Below are 21,477 nucleotides of genomic sequence, written 5' to 3' on the forward strand. Positions count from 1 at the left end.
TGGATTGATTTCTGAAAGTTTGGCCTTTACTGACACTGTGTCAAAACGTGAACTTTAGGGGCCAAGTCCCTAGGGTGTGCTCCTTATATGGTAAGGACACTGTACGGGCAGCATCCTGAGAAGGTGGCACGGAGCAAGGGGATGGGAAATGATGGAGGAAAGAGATGTTTCCCAGATCCCACCTTCTTAGAGAGGTAAGTGCTGTTTTGCGATGGGCGTTCTCATTTCAGACTGTTCTCTTGGGGTGTACAGTGATGCTGTCTTTCCTAACAGAGGGCACTGGTGTACCTGTCCCTGTGGCACACCAGGGATGGGTCATTTGGACAGAAGTGGGTCGGCCTGAGTGCTAGATTCACCTCCCCAGAGAAGAGCCCAACCAGCATCTCCCACCTGCTGGGAGGATGCTCTGTACCCCTGTGGTTGCAAAGTGTCCTTCAAACTTTGGTTTCGGAGAGGAAGACCGAAGAATTGCAGGCCCGCCACCTTCCTTTGATGGGGCAGGCAATGCCCACTTCTGACTAGAGACTCTGTCCCTGCACTGGAAACCAGTGGGATGTCTGGTGTTGGGGCAACGATGTACTCGGTGCCCGTGGAGGAGCTCTGTGCTCCTTTTGAGACACTACCACTTTTAAAAGAATTCAGGACTTTTTGAAGGAGGGCTCCTGGGCCACAGAGAAATGTCGCAGCTCTGTAGCCTGATAGTCAGCATGTTCACTAGATACCGACTTCTGGTCCAAGGACTACTACTAGATGGTAGATAGGTCATGAAATTCAGGCTTCCCACATTACAGCCAAGTAAGGTATACACTGGGATTTTTTTCCTCTTGCATTTCTGAGGGGAAGCAGCCACAGTGTGTATTTTTCTCTGGAGCTCAAAAGCTTGCTATGGCAACTGAGTCCTGAAGCATATTTTCCAAATCCAGCCTCTTATGAGATAACAGGTCTGGAAAAGAGAACCACCACCAAAATGCCAGGTGGGGTTCCAGAGGTTGGTCTAACTTGGGGCGATTTTTATGAGTGCAGAAGTGTGCACTCCTTTCACAAAGTACTCTTGTGGTAGGATAAATCACTCTCTGTTGTAAGCCTTATTTTACATGGAGCCATGACCTCTGCTCTAGAGCTGCTCTGGAGCTCCTCTAGAGCTGTCCAGAGGAAAGTGTTACCCCCCGCCCCCATTCTCCACACGTGCATCCAGATGCATTTTGACACCTCGTTTTTACAATACTGTCTCTCAGCTCAAGAATGCTTATTTCAGTGGTTGAGCTTATCGAACCTCCTTGCATCAAAATTAGAGGGGTCGGGATAAATTGTAGGTCTCTGCTAGCCTGGCTCATTCAGCTGAGTTCCCCTTGTCACCCAGCACAGCCTTTGCAAAATGCACGTCTGTGCTCACCAGCCTAACTACTTTAGTGAGCCTAAACTGATGCCCATGGTCTAACATTGCACAAGCTGCCTCTGAAGGTGGTGTGTGTTCACAGACTGCCTTTTCCAAAAATCACATCAAAGGTGGGTTAAAACATCCCTTCCACTGTGCATGAGAAGAAACCCGTTTTTGAGAAAGGCACATACAAGCAGAAAAGCATGACTTTTTCAGTCTGAAGTGAAGCTATTTTTGATAATGAGTGGGGTACCACAGTACAGAGATAATTGGCATGTTAGAAATACCAGGTTCTCTAGACCTATTTATACATTCAGTAGCAAATTTAAATGAATGTGCACAACCTAAGGTGGATGGATTTTTTTCCAGTTACTTATGTCCTTTTGATTCATGCTTAGCAAAACTATAGATGATTACATGTGCTGTAGTAGTCCTGTCTGCTGGAGGAGATGTGGAAATGTTAAACAAATTGACTTTGCCAGTTTAAACTTTTTCTTTGATGGGGAACCAGTGGTTGACTAGAGGAAATAGCAAAGTTTAAAGGAAACCCAAAAAGACATATTCTGGAAGCTTGCTTCTGTGACTGTTTTTTCAATCATTTCCCTCTCCGAGTTCTCTTCCAACCAACCAGCTCTACCCAAGTGCAAGCAAATGTTTTTATTTCAGAGGTCACAGGCTTATGTAAGTGGTTGGATGACAAGCAGTAATAGGAGTGGTAGAGCATGATGGCTTTTTCACCCAGTGCACCAAGAGCTGGAAGAGGGACTCATCAGTTGTGGGTGTTCAGAGACAACATGGAACTGGGGGGGCCCATTAACAGAGGTGAGTGGAGAGGCTGGTTCTAAAGAGACTGAAGAGGGCAGAGGGAGTTTGGACAAAAATGAAAGCTCCGCAGTTTACCAGTCTGAGAAGTGAGATTGCTGAAAAGGTGCATCTGCGTACCTGCCTTCAGAAGGAAGTTAATCCAAGTGTGGAAGCCTCATGTTGTCTTGGATTTAACTAGTGTGAGGGCAGCCCTGCTGCAATGCGATCGTGTGGCCAGCAGGTCGTGAAGAGCCAGTCTGAATGGCCACAGACCTTGAGCTAAAGCTGGGCTCTGAGCAGCTTGCCAAGTCAAGCTTAAAAATATCTTTGCAGGTGAATCGAAAACTTCACCTGGAACTTGAATTAGAGGCAAGGTTTCTATTATACCGAGAGTTAACTCTGCAGGAACAACCGGTCCTGAGTCACCAGCGTGAGTCACCAGACCAGTTCTTGAGTGGCCTCAGCACAGTGTTTGCCTGCTTTAGTGACAAAACCAAGTTTCTTATTGTCACTGATACTTGTTAGAGCTGCAGGACCAAGGCAACTAGGGAAAGAAAAAGTAAATGCAATTATCTCTTGTAATTTTGACAGGCTTGTTTTCTGACCGTCAGGATCAGTTAGGTAATGCTGTTATGCAAAGCTCACCAAAGGTGTAGTTTGGAGATAACACTTCTGCGCTCCTGTAGTTGAGAACAGAGATCATTATTACCGGTGGTCATGGATATCACTATCAGATCCCAACAGTCAGGCAGATTTCCTGTAGCCTGTGAGCACTCCTGCTGTGCAAGACTTTGGAGAAACAAGAAATGTGCAATCTTTATAAACACTTCTTTCTTTCCCTCCCAGAGTCCCTTTTCAGACGAGAATTGCACTTCAAAAGAGGAAAGCAGTTGTAACATTGGAGAAAGACTTGGAATATGAATTTAATCATCCTTTTGCTTAGAAGGAGTGTCTGGCAGAAAAAAAAGGTAGAGAGAGTTTCAACACATTTCACTGAGAGCCATAGTTAAGAATGGAAATTGGATAAAGACAGTACAAATTCTTTACAAAAGACTAATACTGCATCTGGATAGCAAGGCCTGTTTTGGTGCCAGGGCCTAACCTTCAGTCTGTTGTAAATTTAGCCTGATTCTCAGAAATGCTAAGTACTTGTGCTTCCCATTGGTGATTTTTCAGGAGCCTGAGTGTTTTACTCATTGAGGACCGCCTTTGCTAATTGAAACGTAAAAGCTTGACACTAACGTGAGTGTCACCTTGTTTGAAGAGCAGTGTTCCTTGAATAGGTGTAGATCCACACTTGCCTCTCTGTGAAGAACCTGACTTTGTTTGCTTGCATCGTTCCAGGGTAGATGCCAACGTTACCAAGTTAATGTAAAACCAAATGGGCAGTGGGAAAGTGGGAGAGATTTGTGACTGCCTAACATCATGGTTGGAGTAGTGTGTGTGACTGCAGGGCAGGACGTGCAGAAGCAGATGCCCTCAGCAAAGATAAACGGTGTTTCTGCAGTTCAGCTGAGGTGTGGATGGTCAGGGCACCCAACCTGCCAGTTATTTTGGATGTCAGGGGTGCGGCATGCGACATGTTTGTATGTGCATTGAAAGGTTCCTGCAATCTTCAGTAAGCTAGGAGGGCACATATGGGCGGTAGAGCCAATTTGATAGTTGTTTGTCTCCTGGAGAAATCAGGGCAGTCTAATTAAGTCAAAACTGGAATCTGTATCATTACTCCAACTTATAATACCTTTAGGTGAGGCAGGTGGCAACAGCCATTTATTAAGAATACTTAACATTTTCCATTGCTAGATCCATGCTAGATCCAATTCAGGCCAAACGTTTCTTGGAAAACTTTGGTCAAAATGTTTACGCGAGCTCCAAGGGCAAGACCAAGGAAAACACATCGCTTTGCCCACGCTAGAAATTCTTGTGACCTTTCCTTCGAAATACCCCTGCATCCTCACACCAAGACAAGAATTCAGGAGGTAGGTTTCTGTCTCTGAGGTGGGGCTGGGGAAGGAGGAGGGGGTGCCCTCCCTGTCAAAATCCACCCACCTCTGTCCAATTTTAAGCCTTTGAATCATAGCTTGCAAATGCTAGCTAGGGACTTATTCCTGCCTATCAGCTAAAAGTGCCACTGAGTATACATCTTCATGGGGCAAACCTCAGCCTTCTGCATTTGCTGAACTGGCTGAGCACATGCAGTCCCAAGACCTAGAGGAGTGCTGGGAGGGCTGTTCCCAGATGGAATGGAGGGGCACGACGGAGAGAGCTGCCAGACCATGGGTGCAGAGCAGGCAAGCGGAGCGGAGGAGGGAGCAGCCTGTTCGGATGTGGAGAGGGAAGTTGCTGCAGGAGGAAAAGATGCCATCCTTGGGTCTGATGCATACACACGGGGGGCTGAGGGCTTGCGTATCCAACATGAATTCGTCCTCACTTTTTTTTGCATGCTCGAATTTTTAAAGTTCCTCATTCAACTTAAGCTGGCTTTGAGGTTTTTTCTTGTTGCTGCTGTTGTTTGTTCAGTCTATATGCTGTCGGATCCCTTAAAGACCTACACTAAACCAGGAGCTCTGTTTTACTGGGTGCTGCTAAAATGCTCTCCCATGCCTCACTGAGCTTGTGGGATAACTAGACAAAACAAGGAAGGTAGCCATGTCGGAACTGCAACTGGAATGTGGCTGTTGCTGGCTCCTACTGGAGTGATTAAATGGGAACAGGGCCACATAGCTCCTCCCTCCCTTGAAAAACAAAAACTGTGGGCACTTGTACAGAAAACAACCCCTGTCTCTGTTTGTCCTTGTCTCCCTGCGGTTTTCTTCAGTGAAATCAGAATTTTTTTTTATTTTTTTATTTGCAGTATCATATTGTTAACGTAGACATGAGGTTCAAAATGAAGTAGTCTTTATTGAAGCGAAGAATAGGCAAATGTCCTGTCTGCCTGGAAATCTTAAGCAGCGGTGTAAATAAAAAGCAACTTGTAACTGCAGTAGAACAGAATGACTGGTCGCTAAAAAGAGCTTTTTTAAGGTTCTCATTAAGTGACAGCTGTGATTTATCCTGTTCTTTACCATTTTGAGACATTTTGGAATCAAGTACAGAATCACTGGACGTTAAGATTTCAGAGGGAAGCCTGGAAGAACATCCGTCTTCATCATGGCGTCTGTTAATTTTTAATCACCTCGGGATAATTTTAAAACAGGCTGCAGGTTTCTGAAACATTCATGTGAGCAAGTCCTTCAGTTTGCTGGCTGCTGAGGGTAGGAAAATCCTCCAGTTCACAGGACAGTCAGACTGAGGAGCTGAGTGAGAGTGAAAACACTGTTGACACCTTCTCAGACACGGTCTTCAATGAGTAAAAACATTAAATAAATAGCATCTGAAGTTCCCGGAGGGACGTACTGGTGGAATGTTTCACTTCAGAGACTCTCCTACAAGTTCAGCTTGACTGGAAATGTTTAATATCCAAGAAAAAGAAAAAAAAAGTTCAAAGGATTTTTTTTTTCCTCCTCTTAAAAATATTACATTCAGGGAATGTGACTCAAAGGGGAACGAAGGAGGCAAACGGAAAACTTTCTGGCAGCGGGAGCTAGGGTTTTGCGTTCAGCTCAATGGCATTTTTCAGTCTGCGTGCAATGTGATATCCTGCGAGCGCCGCACTTGGTTCACTCCGAAATTTCAGGGGAGGTTTCAGAGCCCTTTTAACTTTGGGAGATCCTCAGCAGGTAGTGCTCATCGCAGGCTGGTGTGGAAAGCAGGTGACCAAAGGGGAGAAATAAAACCTGCGCCTGCACCCTTGTGTCCTGTTACATCGGGCCACCTGCACGGGGGTCTGGGGGGTCTGCAGCCACTTCTCCTTGCCCCTGGGACAGGGCACAGGTCCTGCCTGGATCCTCTGAGCAATACTCCCAGGTAAATATTTGCTGCTGGCAAATATCCAGTGTAATAAAACCCATCTAGGTCAGCTCTGCCCCTGTCCTAGGGCAGCCAGAAAAACTGGCACAAGCGACTGAGTTGCTGAGAAGGAAGGTGAAATGGCAGCAGCCTTGGTGGTGAGGGAATATGGGACCAGCCTCAGGTGTGGGCTGGGTGAGAGGGGTATGGTGGGCACCTGCTCCCCAAAAATCTCTGAGCTGCCAGAGGCTGCACACCTCTGATGCTGGTGTGTGCCCAGCTGGGGGGTCTCATCACAGGCTGGGTCAGGTTGTGGGCTTCCCACCACAGCCCTCCGGAGGTCTTTCACGGCTCCCTGAAGTCCTGAGCTGCCACCGTGGTGCTAACGTGGGCCTGCTACCTGCGCTTCCCAAATCCTCCTGCTTGCCTTCATGTTGGGAGGGGAGAGAAACTAGCAGCTCAACCCCAGCCCGAATAACCATAACTTGCCCACATGTACATTTTACATAATCCGATAGAAATTAAAGCTGCTAAAAATTGGTCTAAACAGGGTACATTCCTCCTCTGAATGTTTTGGCAGGGAAGTTTTGTAAGCAGCAAATGGAAATTACATAAATGGAAAGGCGATCCCCTGGCAAGACAGATCCAAAGTCTTCTGCTGTCTCTGCTCAAATTGAATAGTACCTTGGTGTAATAATCTTCATGTTGAGATCAATGAGACTGTTTAAATAAATGAAGCATTCAAGTGTAGAAGAAAGTAAGGGAAGAGAGACAGCATTCAAAATCAAAAGGTTAAGATTCAAGCCTCCTTGAGCCTGAAGGAAAGGCTAAATCCATTAAGCTGTGAAAAAATAAGAGCTGGAAAGAGTCTGTCAGATCCATTCTAAAATTTATTACAAAATAAAACTTAGGGGCCAGAAAGCAAACTGAAAGAAATGGCAGTGTAGCAGGAGGGTACAGCTCTCCTAGCATGGCAGTTGGTACATATTTGGTGCATCTGCAGGTCTCTCCTTTGGGAAGTTTGACACACCAGTAATTCCTTCTTCCAAAGTAAAAATGAATGGTTTAGTTCTCATTTACTGCAGTGTCTTTGGAGGTGGCTGGGTTTTGTGCCAGCCCCTCAGGAAAAAAAAAGGAAATAGTTCAAATACACACCAAAAGAAATTAACAAGATTTTGGTTCTATGGATATATATAAATGTGTGTGTGTGCGCATGTATATATATATGTATGTATATATATATATGTATCACTTTGCCCTGCAGGGATGTAATTCCAGCTAGATATAATAGGACATAATACATATGCTCAAACTAGAGCAGTAGAAGGAATACATAGCAGAATTATTCTGCCGGCTCTTTTTGGAAATGTTTTAGCCGTCTCCATGATGCCAGTGTGACTGTGTTCCTATGGGAACAAGCTGCCTCAAAGCAAGAGGCTTCTATAGCAAGAGTAGGTGAATCCTGTCTAAAAACTTGGGGTTTAGCATGAAACTAAATATTCTGTAAATATCAAGTATTCTACAATATTCTGGTTAAATTTGCTGATTTTCAAAACTAATTGAAAGAGTTCTTTTCTACTGTGCCAATGAGGCAAGATGCAATCAGCCACATTCACACTGTTGTTAGAACTAATGAGTAAAGTAAGTAGTAAAGCTTGTTTGCACCCTCCCTGCAACCATAGTGTTACTTCCCAGAGCTGCACTCTAATGATCATACCTCTTTTGAAAAGAACCGTACTGCAGGAGTAATCCCACAGGCTTAATGGGACTACTGCTGGATTAAAGTACTATTCTTTGTGAGGAAGCATATTAGCATCTGGCTTTATGTTAATGTTTGCCTTGAATGCATATCTCCTCTGAAAAACAAGGTCTTGTGTTGTATATTGTAAGAGGTTTCTGTTGCCTTAACTTTGACTTGCAGCAGGAGAGCAACACTTACAGAAGAAAACGCTGGAACTTCAAAGCTCTGCTGAATATGCCTTGAAAATAAGGGATTCTGGGGAAGGAAAACATTGATCTGACCAGTCGGTCAGAAACCACAACGATTGCTTCAGCTAGCTTCATACTTCTTTGAATCAATATTCTTGAGCGTTCATTCCCTGGACTGAAGCCGATCAAATGTATCTGTGCTTTATTTTTAACTCCAAGCTGTTAAAATTGCCAGCAAAGTAGCTGTTATGCCCGTAATTGATATGAAGGAGGCAGAACTTAACCCGCAGTTCTTTGCCAGCAGGTAATGAATGAACATACTGGAAGTTATGGGGAGGCTAGGACTTGAATTTCAAGGCAAGCTTCTAAATTGGGGGAAATATGCAGTTCAGTGGAGTCAGATGTGCTGTACATCAAGGGTACAGATGTAAATGAGACCTCGAGTGTGGTCCCATCTGGTACTATGAGTCTAGAAATACCAATTTTCTAGTGGAAATAAATGAAACAAGGATGTCAGAGTTGTATCTTCCAGTCCTGGTCTTATCCCTCCTGTAACTATTGCTCAAATATCTTCTCTTGCTCTTTTCTCAGTGCTGGTTCATCTGTGTCTTGTCTCTGCTGGCATAGTCCTGGCTTCCCTTGCTGGTGCTCTAACATCGGTACAACCCGCCTTGTACCTCAGTTGAGGTGCAGGAGGTGACCAAGGTGAGACATCAACATGCTAAAGGCACAGGGACCATCTGTGTGTGCCATTTCCCCTGTCCTTAGGGCAGACAATGGTGAGATGGCCCTAAGAAGAAATCCCAAAGGTGCCTAAGACACCTTTAGATTTGTGGCACCGGTAAAAACATCCAAAAAAAGGGCTTGGTGGTGATATGGTAGGATTGACACTTGGTGTTGAGAAACTTGTTTCAGGAGAGATCTGCTGCCTGCACTGTTTATGGGGTACTGGTGTTATGGACCACCCAGCAGCTCACAAGGGGCCACAGGGTCCCACCTCCCTGTACAGTTTCACCTGAGTGATTGTTTATTTTTGGGGGTAGAAAGCATATTTGTGAGAAAAAGAAGTGAAGAGGAACAGCCTATAGAGAAAAGTTTAAAAATTGCAGAACTTCAATTAGTGCTGGAATTCCTCTTTCTAATCTTAAGAAATTTCCTAGTTTAAGTTTCCTACTGCTCTAAACAGCAATGACATGTTGCCACCTCTCCCTATTTTTGTTCTTGAGAAGGTACAGGAATTTTAAACTGACTAACTATGATACCTAATCAGCATTTCAGTGGACTGAATATAATATCTGATAATATATCATGAAGCATACTGTGCCCTTGGGAACAACCATTTGCAGTTTCTGTCTTTAGAACAACCCTTATAGCTCACAAGAGAACCACACAGTGAAAACACAAGTGTGTTAATCCTTTGTAGGCTTGATAAGACATGAATTTGTTTGAATAGCCATCTGCTGGTCTTGAGCCTTTAGTATTTGCTTGCCAACCAGAACAAGAAAGGTGAGGGATATGTTGTTTTTATTGCTCTGTACGAAGCATACCTGGACTGCAGAGAGAAGCAGGAGGATGATGGCCCATAAAAGTAAGAGGGTGACAAATGCAGGTAAGGTCACTTGTCCCAGAACTTCAAATGCTCAAATTCAGTATGCAGTTGTTTCCAAAGTAGATATTTTTAAAGGGCATCAAGGCAGGTAATTTTAGGCCAAATGTGTGGCTATTTAAGGAAATACATTACAGAGCATTAAGTGACTCCCATGAAACATCATTTTAATTGTGCCTGAATCTGTGCAGTTTTGCCCCAGTTCAGAGCCAGAGGTCAGCACGTGGTGAGGCAAGACACTGTAATGCTCAGTGCCACCAGACTGAGGGCCAAAGCTCTGAAAGGGACAGATCACGTTCTGGGAGAGTCTTTTTTTCCTGATCCTATTTGAATATTCCCTTGCAAGTGTTGCAAAATGTAAATGCAATAGTCTTGCGTGCGTGAGACCTAGAAAGAGCAACTCCCCACCTGAAACGTGTTGTTCTGTTCAGCATTCACAGGATAAACCCCGTTTAGCACCAGTTTTGAATAGGGAGTTCCCCCAAACAACAGCGGCATGGGTCAGCGTTGCCCTGAGGGGAGGAGGCGGCAGGTGGAAGAGAAATGGTTTGCAAGAGAAGCGGGACCGATTTTACCCATGAATGCACCAGGATGGTGCTATGCCAAATCCCCTTAGCGTGGGGTTTGCTGGTTTTCCACTCTGCCATGTGGACAAAGAGCCTTTCCCCTGGACGTGGATGTAGTCCCTGACCTGGGCAGTGCTATGGGCTCATCCCTCTGCCCTCCTGCAGCATCTCCTCTGGAAGCAGCGCGGGCCTGTGTGTGCAGTGGATGGTTTCAACAGGCTGTTTGAAGTCCATCAAAGTGATCTTTAACACAGTGTGACCAACTTGGAGGCTTTTTTCTTTTGCATTAGCTGCACAAGGAAGAAAGCGCATCGAATGCGGAACGTGGCAATGCTTTGTCTTGTGCTGCAGCATGGGTGCTTCGGCAGGACAGACTGCCAGAGGAACATAATCTCTGACCTCACTCTTCCTGACCATGGCTGATGGGGCTGTTTTTCCAGTGAATTTCCAGCTAGACTATTAAAATAAACTTCTCCCTCAAAGCTTCTGCCTTGAAGCAGCCACTCTGCCTCTGTGTTTACCTTTGTTCTATAACTCTCTGTGCTGTTGCATTGGGCTCCTCTGTCCCAGGCTATCCTCTGTGCAGCTGAAATTGACCCCTACACAATCCTAGAGAGCACTAATACCTCACTTAAGTCACAAAACCCCACTATTTTAAGGACTTAGAACCATCTTGCCCCTGTGATAGTTATAGGAATACCTCCCATCAGATATATCACAACGTGAAGTGCACTGGATGTTGTGCTGTGTCTTGCATGTATTTTGTCATTAGGTCACTAGGCAAGAGGGTTGGGTTCTGTCTGGTTTTGTTTAGGGGTTTTTTTTGTGTTTTAATCATCATTATTTGCAGCCAAATTCTGAAGTCCATGGTTAGAGCCCCCATGGTCAAATTTCCTTTAACTCTTGCTAGGTGGGGGAAATAGAGTCACGACCTTATGAACATAAGCAAATGATCTGTTGTGGCAAACTCACGGGGGGATAAAAAAAAATATGATGATTCAAGGCAACAGTGTCCTCAACCTGAGATCATCATTTTCATGAAGGCAGGGGGTAACAGCTGTCTGTTCATCAGAGGATTATATCTTCCTGCTGTTACTGCTGTGATCCTAAATAAAACCTCTAAAGCTAGCACAGTGGTGTGGCCAGGAAACACAACAATGGTGGGTATAAATCCCTCCCTTCTGCTTTGGGGAGGTTTCTGTGGATGGGTTGTGTTTCCGGACCCTTAACTAAAGTATTTTTCCCATTAGCTCCAACACCTGGAGATGGAAATAATCCCCCTCCTACCACAGATCCCTTTCTGAAATCATAGGTGTGGGGTCCCCATCCTGCTGAAGATTTAATTGAAAGGCATATACAAATACAGTGTTTAATTCCAAGATTTTCCTATATTTTGGTTAAAAACGTGCTGGATTCTGAAGCTTAGGTTGTGCTAGATTTAAAAACACATGTCCATCCAAGAGCATAACATGAATGAATACGAGCATTAAATTCTGCTGACCATTCACTTGAAAATTTTTCCGCTGCATGTGATTCCAGGACAAATATTGATTGAATAACCTCCGTGTGTGTGAAGTGTGGTCTGACACCCAGAGCGACCTTTCTCTTCCGTGTCTAATCACCAGAGATAGCTGTAAGCTTCCTTTTGTATCAAAAATCTCGTTTCATAACCCAGCTCCCCTGCTCTTTGGAACCTGAGTTTCTCCGTTTGTTTGTTCAGCCAGTTGAGGTCTGCTGGGATATTTCTCTGTTTGATTAGCTTGTTAGCTTTGTCGATGGCTGAAATGGCCTGGGGCTGGTTTGTTCAAGGCTTTTTTTTTTTTTTCTGGAATAGTTGGTGGAGGGTTTTGTTTTCCAGAAGTTGTCCGGCATCTCTGCACGTGAGGTTTGCCTCGCTGCCCACAGCTTGTCCGTCTGGGCGGGCGGCATGGTGTGCGTGCACACACACAGGCACCGAGCATCTGCCAGGTCTCTGATGGGTTTTATCCGATGGGCCTTCCTTTTTATTTATAAAAGCACCAGCTGATATTTTTAGATTCTGATTTTTTTGGGGATGCAAGGCAATGACAGCTTTTCTTACAGAGTTGCTGAGCCTCGGGGCAGATGGAGAGGGGAGGGGTTCAGAACTGGTGTTTGTTTGGGGTCAGATCAGCCAAAGCTGGGGAAATGGAGGACGAAGCAGAGCGAAGGAGTTTGGATGAGACTCTGTCTCTTAGGGATGCTCTTTGCTACAGGGAAAGAGAAAAAAATACTGTAATTGACCTTATAATTGCTTTTCACAAATGCAGAGTGCAGCATATAAGGCTCCTATAGAGCCCACAGCCTCCCTGGAGGCTTCCCACAGGAAAGCTGGAGGATCACCTGGGCCCCCACACACACTCTCTGTACCCAGCCACCCTTTACATCCTGGGGACGTGTGCTAGGAGTTACCATGGTGGGAGCCGGGGCCTGAATTGATTTGTCTGTCATGTGTGCCCTCACCAAAACTGTTCATGTCCAGGCCTTCAGCTCTCAGCAAGGACATGCACATTCATGGAGCACACATTGCTCCCTTCCAGCCTAAGAAACAGTATTATTTCTTCTCATGTTAACTAAAAATATTCATATTGGTTTCTCCTGAGATTATGATTCTTACTTCTATATATAAATATATATATGAAAATAAACACACACACTATCTCCCTCTCTCTCAATAAATATACATATATATATATATACACACATATATATAGAGCCCTCCCCTCCCCTTTCCTTCTCTTCTCACAGACTGAGCAGTCCCAGTGAGAGGACAGTAACTTTCCATCACAAATGCTTTTCCTGTGACTGTTTTTTGTTTTCTAAGCCTGCCACATGAAAACAGACATAATATTTTCATTTTGGTTGTCTATAAATAAATAGAAATTTGACTTCTAGAACGGGTTACTAGAGCAAATCAAATCGTTCTAGGATTATTACCTTTTAAAAAATACTATTTACATGCAGATAACCCCTTACTTTAAAAAGTACTGTGATGATGAACTGAAATCTCTGTTACACAGTGATTAATTACAGCAGTTTCAGTTTTGGTTGGTATTTGCTCCATTAGGTATTCATACCTCAAACTAATATGCTCACATCTTTTTGATACATTGTCTGAAAGATATGATTAAAACCAAATCTTAGTCTTCATACATCCAAGTCTTTGTCTGAAGCCACGCACCTGTCAAACCGAGGGGATAAAGAGCCGTAGGAAGCCCTCTTCCTCCCCTGCCTGACCTAACCTGGCCAGTAAAGGCTGGTGCGCAGACTTCAGCTGTTCACAGAGCTTCCTTGGGGATTGCATCCTCCTCCTCCTCCTCCTCCTCAGCGTAATGGCAGAAGATTGCTTTCCCTGAGGATTTTTCACAGAAACAGTATATGCTTTTAACAGTAGCTCAGCTGGCAGAAAGCAGCTGTGCCCCAAGCATAGGGCTGGCAGTGTAGTCTAGAGGGAGAAAAGCACCTCTCTTCCCTACTGCTGAACCCCATTGCACCTCCCAAGATCATACTGGGACCTCCAGGTAGGTCACAAGTCAACATTGGCACCATCAACTTCTTCTGGCCTGCTCCTTCTCCTTGGCTTCAAGTTGCTGCTGTGTGTACAGTTCATTCCCTCTGCTTGACAAAGATGGGACCTAAAGCAAGACCTAGGAGGGACTTAAGATCACCCAAGATTTGAATTTTGCCTGCTGTGAGCAAGCATTGCTAAAGCAGCCCCACAGCACAGAGGCAATCTCAACAGAGTCTGAAAGGAAAATACAGAAATACTTCCTTTAATGCCCAGCACAGGGATAGCGTTACTGATTCGGAGCTTCAGCTGGCTCTGAGCTGGGACCCTTTGGCAGGGTGACAGGATGCTCCCAACCCTTGGTGTTGGGATATGTGAGACGGTGCTTTGGCTCATTAGTACTTCCACTGGGATATCTGCTTATTTCACACGGGAACAAGCCTCCCTCCTCCACAGAGGGTGTGAGTAAGCTCTATGTCCAGACGATGGTCCAGACATAACCTCTGGTGTAGGAAATCCCCGAACTGCGGGAAGCTGGAGTGCTGTGCCACGGGAAGAACGGCTCGCTATACTTTACCTGTGTCTTTTTCTATACTCTTTCTTTAAGTCACATCTGCGGCTTAGTGGACCTCTGCCCCTACTAGATGTGCTGCTCTTCCCTTGGCTATCTTTTAGACATACAGACCAAGCCTCAAAGCTCTGCCTTTGAGTTTTAAAATTTCAGTACAGGGGAGAGGGGAGTTTCGTCAGGATCTGGCCCTTGGTCAGGAGAACCGTCCATGCAGTACACACCAGTGCTCGGTGAGCTGACATGGAACAGATTGTGCCAGACCATTTTGCATCTGGGTCACCGTATTGACTGCTCATTTTGCCCAGCATGTTTCACTGTTTGTTTCCCTGGTACATGCTTTGGAAATCCCTGCTCCAGAAATGCCTACTTGCTGAGTGAGCAGGCTGAATATTAGGTGGGGGATAGAGAGATCCTTGCTCCTTTCCTTAAGTCATGCACAGTCAGAGGCTGTGGTGAGTTGACCTTGGCTGGACGTCACATGCCCACCAAAGCTGTTCTATCACTCCCCCTCCTCAGGTGGACAGGGGAGAGCAAATGTAATGAAAAACTCATGGGTCAAGATAAGGACAGGGAGAAATCACTCACCAATTACCGTCACGGGCAAAACAGACTTGACTTGGGGAAATTAATTTATTACCAATCAAATCAGAGTAGGGTAATGAGAAAGAAAAACTAAATCTTAAAACATCCCACCTCCCTTCTTCCTGGGCTCAGCTTCACTCCTGATTTTCTCTACCTCCTCCCCCTGAGCAGCGCAGGAGGACGGGGAATGGGGGTTGTGGTCAGTTCACCTGTTGTCTCTGTCGCTCCTTCCTCCTCAGGGGGAGGACTCCTCACACTCTTCCCCTGCTCCAGCACGAGTCCCTTCCACGGGGTGCAGTCCTTCAGGAACAGGCTGCTCCAGCGTGGGTCCCCCATGGGGTCACAAGTCCTGCCAGCAAACGTGCTCCAGCGTGGGCTCCTCTCTCCATGGGTCCACAGGTCCTGCCAGAAGCCTGCTCCAGCGTGGACTTCCCATGGGGTCACAGCCTCCTTTGGTCATCCACCTGCTCTGGCGTGGGGTCCTCCATGGGCTGCAGGTGGATTCTGCTCCACCGTTAACCTCTATGGGTGCAGGGGCACAGCATGTCCCACCATGGTCTGCACCAGGGGCTGCAGGGGAATCTCTGCTCTGGCACCTGGAGCACCTCCTCCCCTTCCTTCTTCACTGACCTTGGTATTTGCAGAGTTGTTCCTCTCACATATTCTCAGTCCTCTCTCCAGGCTATTGTTCTGCACAGTTTTTTCCCCTTCTTAAATATGTTATCACAGAGGCGCTTCCGCCACCGCTGATGGGCTCAGCCTTGGCCAGCGGCAGGTCCATCTTGGAGCCGGCTGGCATTGGCTCTATCGGACATGGGGGAAGCTTCTAGCAGCTTCTCACAGAAGCCACCCCTGTAGCCCCCCTGCTACAAAAATCTTGCCACACAAAACCAATACAGAGGGTTTTGCAGCTCAAGCATAGATGACACTGCACATCTGCCTTGACCCAGATGTTTCAGTCACTTTAGAGTTTCTTTGCCGCATAGCATGGAACTGGTGAGATGTGGGATCAGTCTTCCTTCTCCCAGAGAGCTGAATTTGAAATCCCATCTCAGCCTCCTTTAGACTGAGGGTTAAACCACTCTTCTCATGTGCCTCGCTGAGCCCACTCTCCTCTACCAAAGTGTGCATTTTTTGCACCACTACCCAAAATGGCTTGCTTCTCCATGTCTCCTCTCTTCTTTAAGGCCCCTTATTGTAACAATGGGGGATGCTTGTTGCCACATGCTGTCAGCTTTTCGGTGCTGTTCAACTCTGGGACAAAGAATCAGTGGTTTAGGGCAGGGATGTCCACTTTGTTAACTCAGATTTTCCCACTGACCTAATCTTTCTGTGCACTGCAACTTTACCTGATGGAGGAGGCTGCAGCATAGAAGGGGTAGCAGGAGTCCTGTGTACTTTCTCCTTCGTTGGTCTCCTTGGAAACTACACGTGCCTGTCTGCCTCTGGACAGCACCTTCCTCCCTTCCCTGCCATGTCTCCTGTGACCCACTGACCATGTGTTCATGGTGGCTCTGCTGTCTCAAGGAACCTACCCAAGGAGAGGGAACTGCATGTCTGAGCATGGGGAGCAATGAGGGACCATGGGTCTTGTCCTTTCCCCCAGTCCCAGAGAAGAGAGATCATGCGAGGTAGAAATGCTCTGGCTTTGAAGAGGACATTGGGGATACAGACACAAGCCAGGGAGATGGGTGTCTTGAAAAAAAGAGGGATGAGGCCAAACCATGCAAAGTGCTGCTGATTGGGACACAAGACTTGAAAGGAAAGTCACATAGTGGTACTGGCACCTGACAATATTGTCCTGGGCTGGGTATGCTTCTGTACATTACTTCATGGAGCTGGTGCATTAGCTACTGTTCCTGTGTTATGACTTTTAAATTAGTATGTTCCTCAAAGTTTTAATCTTTTTCTTATCATGAGGCTGTTGGGTGGAATTAAATCCTAACTTGCACCCATCTGGGAGCTGAAAATGTCAGTGAGGGCTGAAAAGTGGTCTCTGCTGAGGGACCATCATGTTGAGATGTGCTCCACACTCCTGCTGGTACAGCTCCCTGAGACAGAGATGGTCCTGCTTTGTGGTAGCAATGGTCATAGCTGCATGTGGGTGGCAGATGTCAGTATGGTGTGATGCAGATGGGAATGGATGCCTGTCCTCATCCTGCAGGCAGGATTCTGACCGAGTGAGCTTTCTGCCTATTGAAGCACCTGCAGGAGCGCAGCTTGGACAGAAGCAAATGGGAGATGACAATACAGAGAAAAAGAGGAGGCCCAGCGATGTTGACTGCCTGGCTTGCAAACATCACCAGGCAAACCCAAGCTAGTCCCCAAGGACACCTCCAAAGCAGCTCTCTGGACTGACATATTTATTGCCTCCTTTTTTTTCCTTTTTTTTTTTTTTTTTTTTCCCCCCCATTGCCACTTTTATGGAAAGCATTAGAAATCAGGAAGTATTTTTTTGTTTCTTACCCTTTTTTTCAACCTAGGGCTGCAACCATGCCTTCAGCACAGGACCATGTCACAGCCCTAGCTGTGCGTGCATCTAGTGTGACAGGACTGTCTTGTATCAATGCATGGCTTAAAAAAGGTTACTTAACAAAGCTACTTCGCAGGGGAAAGTGAGAGTGTGGACCAGCTATTCACACTTAGCAACTCTTGCATTGTGAAAATGTCTCACTTAGGACCAAAAGGCAGACAAGTGAATAAGGCTGACCCGCTTCCACTGTGTCTTTTTTTTGCCTGGTGGAAGGACACAAGGCATCACATGTGAAGTTTGTCATCTCCACTCCGATGGACAGTGGATCAGTTGTTGCAAGCAGCATCGCAGACAACTCAGCCAGTCATCCTGGTGTGTGCTGAGGCCACGTTTCCACTTGATACCACGACTCAGGAATTTTAAAGGATCTCAGGAACTTTAAAGTGTTTGGAAGCTTTCCATTGGTCTGATTTTGCAAGAAGGTTTTTCCTGTGCTTGTTTATGGTTTTGATGCTCAGAGCAAACAGATGCTTGTTTAGAAACAGGTCGGAATTCCCAGACTCATAGGAAATATTCTCTGCTTTATTCTGCACTGTTTAGTAGCCAAAGCTAAGCACGCAAACTGTCCCTGTGCATAACCCTGAAATTCAGGGCACTTCTTGCTCATGCTGAGAGCTCTCTTACAGCGTAAGTGGTCGGAGACCATCTGTGCATGAGCTGAAGAAACTTATGTAAATATTGCTACTTTGGGGCTGTTATTTAGAAGGTGCTGGGCTAAATGATTTATTAGTGTGCTCAGTGCTGACATTGAGAGGGTTCTTCTCAGGTTGGCTTTTATCACTGACACCTCCTTATGGGCTCTCACTTACTGGAAAATTCCTAGTAACTGGATAGTGGGAGGGACCTGCAGCCCCAGGTCATGTAGCTGATGATCTTGTGCTCAAAGCTGTGTAATCCCTCGAAGCATGAGAGAATGAAACGCACAGGCATGGCCATCCTGGAGGCATTGCCCTGCACTAGTGAAATCCGATGGGAGAAGTTGCAGTCCCTGCGCTAGCTGCAACTCAAAGTTTCTCCCTCCGTAGTTTCTTTCTCTTAGTTTTGCATAGGGGCTGAGTTAGAGGTGCCAGTGCAGCGGTCAGAAATGACTTGCCCCTGTACAGATCCCCGAGCAGCCACCAGCAGAGACAGGCAGACCCCACATGTCTGAAAGACTTCCCTGTTTAAGGGAAATCCTTCATTTAAAAATCCCAACAGTCTAAACCTCATTTAATATTAGAATTTAGGTCACTTACTCATTCCCACTGCTTTCAGCAGAGCAGAGCCTCAGACATGGGGACTTCAGTTTGATGTTCAGGAAGCTTTATTTGCTGGGGGTTGCTGGATCCAGCTGCCCAACAGGCGAGGACAACCTGTAGCCAGGCTGAGCGAGAATTCCCAATAGACACACACACAAAACCAGTATACATGTGGCCACACAGCACAACCCAGAAAACGCAGCACGAAGAGCTTTAGTCCTGACCCCTTCTGTGTCTGATCAGGATGAAGGTCCATCAGTGGGAAATACATACATACACATCAGGTGGACAGCAAGCTGTCCTCCTACATCTAGTCTATATAGTAGCTGCTGGCACCTGGGGGGCACATGAGCCCCCAAGGGCCCCAGCCCCTCTACAGTTGCAGGCACACAGACCCCCGTGCTTATGTATACACACACACACAGAGGCTATGGACCCCTCCAGTAACCTGCCATGGACATTCAGTCTACCCAGCTGCTGGCCCTGGATGCTCACATCCCCCTTTGCACAGGCACACACACACGCGCGCGTGTGCAGAAGGGTCTCACAGTGGACCCCAGACCCCACAGTCGTCCCCCACGCTCGGCCTGGACCCCCTCTGACCCTGCCAATAAACAACTCCTCCAGCTGTCTCACAGGCAGGGACACACACACGTCTGGCTTGGGGTTACCTCTGCTTTGATACCGAGCTCCCAAGCCACCTATCCCACTTGCCCGCCAACAACAGTAGGGACCTTCCCACCCAGGGAAATTAAAGTTAGAAATGGAGTTTAATGAGCAGACAGGACAGATGGCAGTGATGATGGAGGGCATGGCCAGACAAGTGTACTGACCAGCTGCTGTTGACATGCACTGGCCTCTTTTATCCCCTAATTTTCCCACACTCGTTAGTCCCCAAACCACCATGATCCCTCCCTTTCACCACTTTTGGTTCCTCCCCATTACATCCTATAAATCTGTGCAATCCCAAGATGCTGTTCCCCTGCATCCCATAATGTCCCACCCCACCTCAGTCTGTGAGGTGCTCAGGAGAAGCCTCTCCCGTTGTCTCACCCTGATGGATGTCACCCCTGGCCCACGGGGCTGAGGCTCCCCTGGGACAGCCCCACAAAGGGCAGGGAGGGACTCATGTCCCCAGTGAGGTTATTAGGGTCTCCCCAGCTGCTATCTTGTCTCCACAGTCCTCGGGGAGGAGGCGGGGGAGCCTTTTGTCACATAACAACACTAGGTCTGACATGCAGAAAATTTTGCCCTCTCAGATTATTTTGAAAGCTTTGCTTAAATAAAAGCAGAAATTTATACAATCATTTGATTGTAGGGGCTGGAGCTTTAGCGATGCAACAACTGTGGGCTTGGCAGTGAGATCACGACCCTCGAGAGCATTGCAGCAGTGAAAATGGGAAAGTGGAACGGTCTGCAAATACAACCAAAATACCTAAATGCACACATGTAAGTAGCAAAAGAGAAAGAGCTCAGAAGGGCTGTCAGTAGGCCAGGAAAATCCTGGAATTTCACCTGTTGAAAATTCATCAAACTTCCTTGATATAAAGTTACATGCAGGCCACTTCTGAGCAATAAATAAGTCACTATTATCCCAAAGCCTTAAAAAATTAATAGGCTAGTGAGTGGGCAGTTCGGAAATCCTCCCTGGAAAATTTTCCCCTTTGGCGTCAGCCATGGCCAAGAAATCTCAGGTCTTTTATGTTGTAGCTTTTTTTTACCTTTCAAAAGAATGAGAGATGTGCAGAGCAGCAGATATTCTGCTTAAAGTCTGCAGGGACAGCAGATACAGACATAATCACTTTATTTTATTTTTCTATGCTCTGTTCCTAATGTTTTTCCACTCGCATGATTTATTCTTGATTAGTATACAGCATAAATATATAAAAAAAGATGCAGTACCCTCTGCCTGAACGATAAAAAATACAGAAAAAGAGGTGACTAAGATTTAAAATACAGTAAGCCAATTTGAAGTATTTGATTCAATGGCCACCAGTTGTATGACAGCTCAAGGAAAATCACCAGAGTAGGTTAATCCAGACTGGTGAGTTTTGAAAGTAGCTGTAGAATAGGCCAGGATCTGACAAAACAGTCTTGGCCATCCTTGTTAACGTGCTTCTCAAACTCTGGGGAAACAGAATACTTTCACACAAAACTCCCTCCACGTGGGTTGCCCTCTGCCCGTGCCCCAACCTACAACCAAGCTTTCTGCCATGGGATGTGAATTACAGCACCTGGCTTTCTAACTGCTGAACTCCCATCGCATTTCAGAGCATCTTGAGTCTCTTGCCCTTTGAAAGAAGATCCCCTTTTGAAAACATTTCAAGTTAGTCTGAACCGAAAGCCTGAATCCAGAATTGTGAGAGAGATGGGAAATTGCTGAGGAAAATATTTTACCAAAAGGAATGTGATGATGGCCCTTGGCAGGCAAGCATCAGTTTTGTTCCTGAAAAAGGTATGTACATCTAGGACTTGGAAGAGTCGAGCAGATTAAAGCAGGGTGCTACCTCTAGCTAGCCAATTAGATGGCAGAAAGAAGTGTTTGTTTTTGGGAGACTCCTGTGAGTCTCGTAACTGTATGTTGAAGGCAGTCCCCTCTAGGAGAATGACTCAGTGCTTACTACAGCTTGTGGGTGTCTTTGACTGGTGTAAAAAGAGCTACCATGGGTTATGGAGGCATGGGTGAGAGCGCCTAAAGTAGGTCATGTCAAGTTTACATACCCATTTGGAATAACCATTTGTGGTCTCTTGGTAATAAATGCCTTAAGTGTTCATATTCTCATGTCCTTCCCAGTTCAGTCCTAGGATAAACACATTCTGCAGAAGTTTTCTTCTGAGAAAGCCCATGAAATCCAT

At 46.1% G+C, this 21,477-nt stretch overlaps 1 long non-coding RNA gene across 1 annotated transcript; it reads left to right on the top strand.

Annotated features, from left to right (window-relative positions):
* Positions 1–1,471: 1,471 nt before the first annotated feature.
* LOC141921907 (uncharacterized) lies at positions 1,472–10,674 on the top strand. Its single transcript, XR_012622819.1, has 3 exons — positions 1,472–3,150; positions 8,591–8,704; positions 10,037–10,674. It is a non-coding gene; the product is annotated as an uncharacterized LOC141921907 (long non-coding RNA).
* Positions 10,675–21,477: the final 10,803 nt, after the last annotated feature.

Source organism: Strix aluco, chromosome 1 (genome assembly GCF_031877795.1).
Source record: "Strix aluco isolate bStrAlu1 chromosome 1, bStrAlu1.hap1, whole genome shotgun sequence".
Classification (NCBI taxonomy): domain Eukaryota; kingdom Metazoa; phylum Chordata; class Aves; order Strigiformes; family Strigidae; genus Strix; species Strix aluco.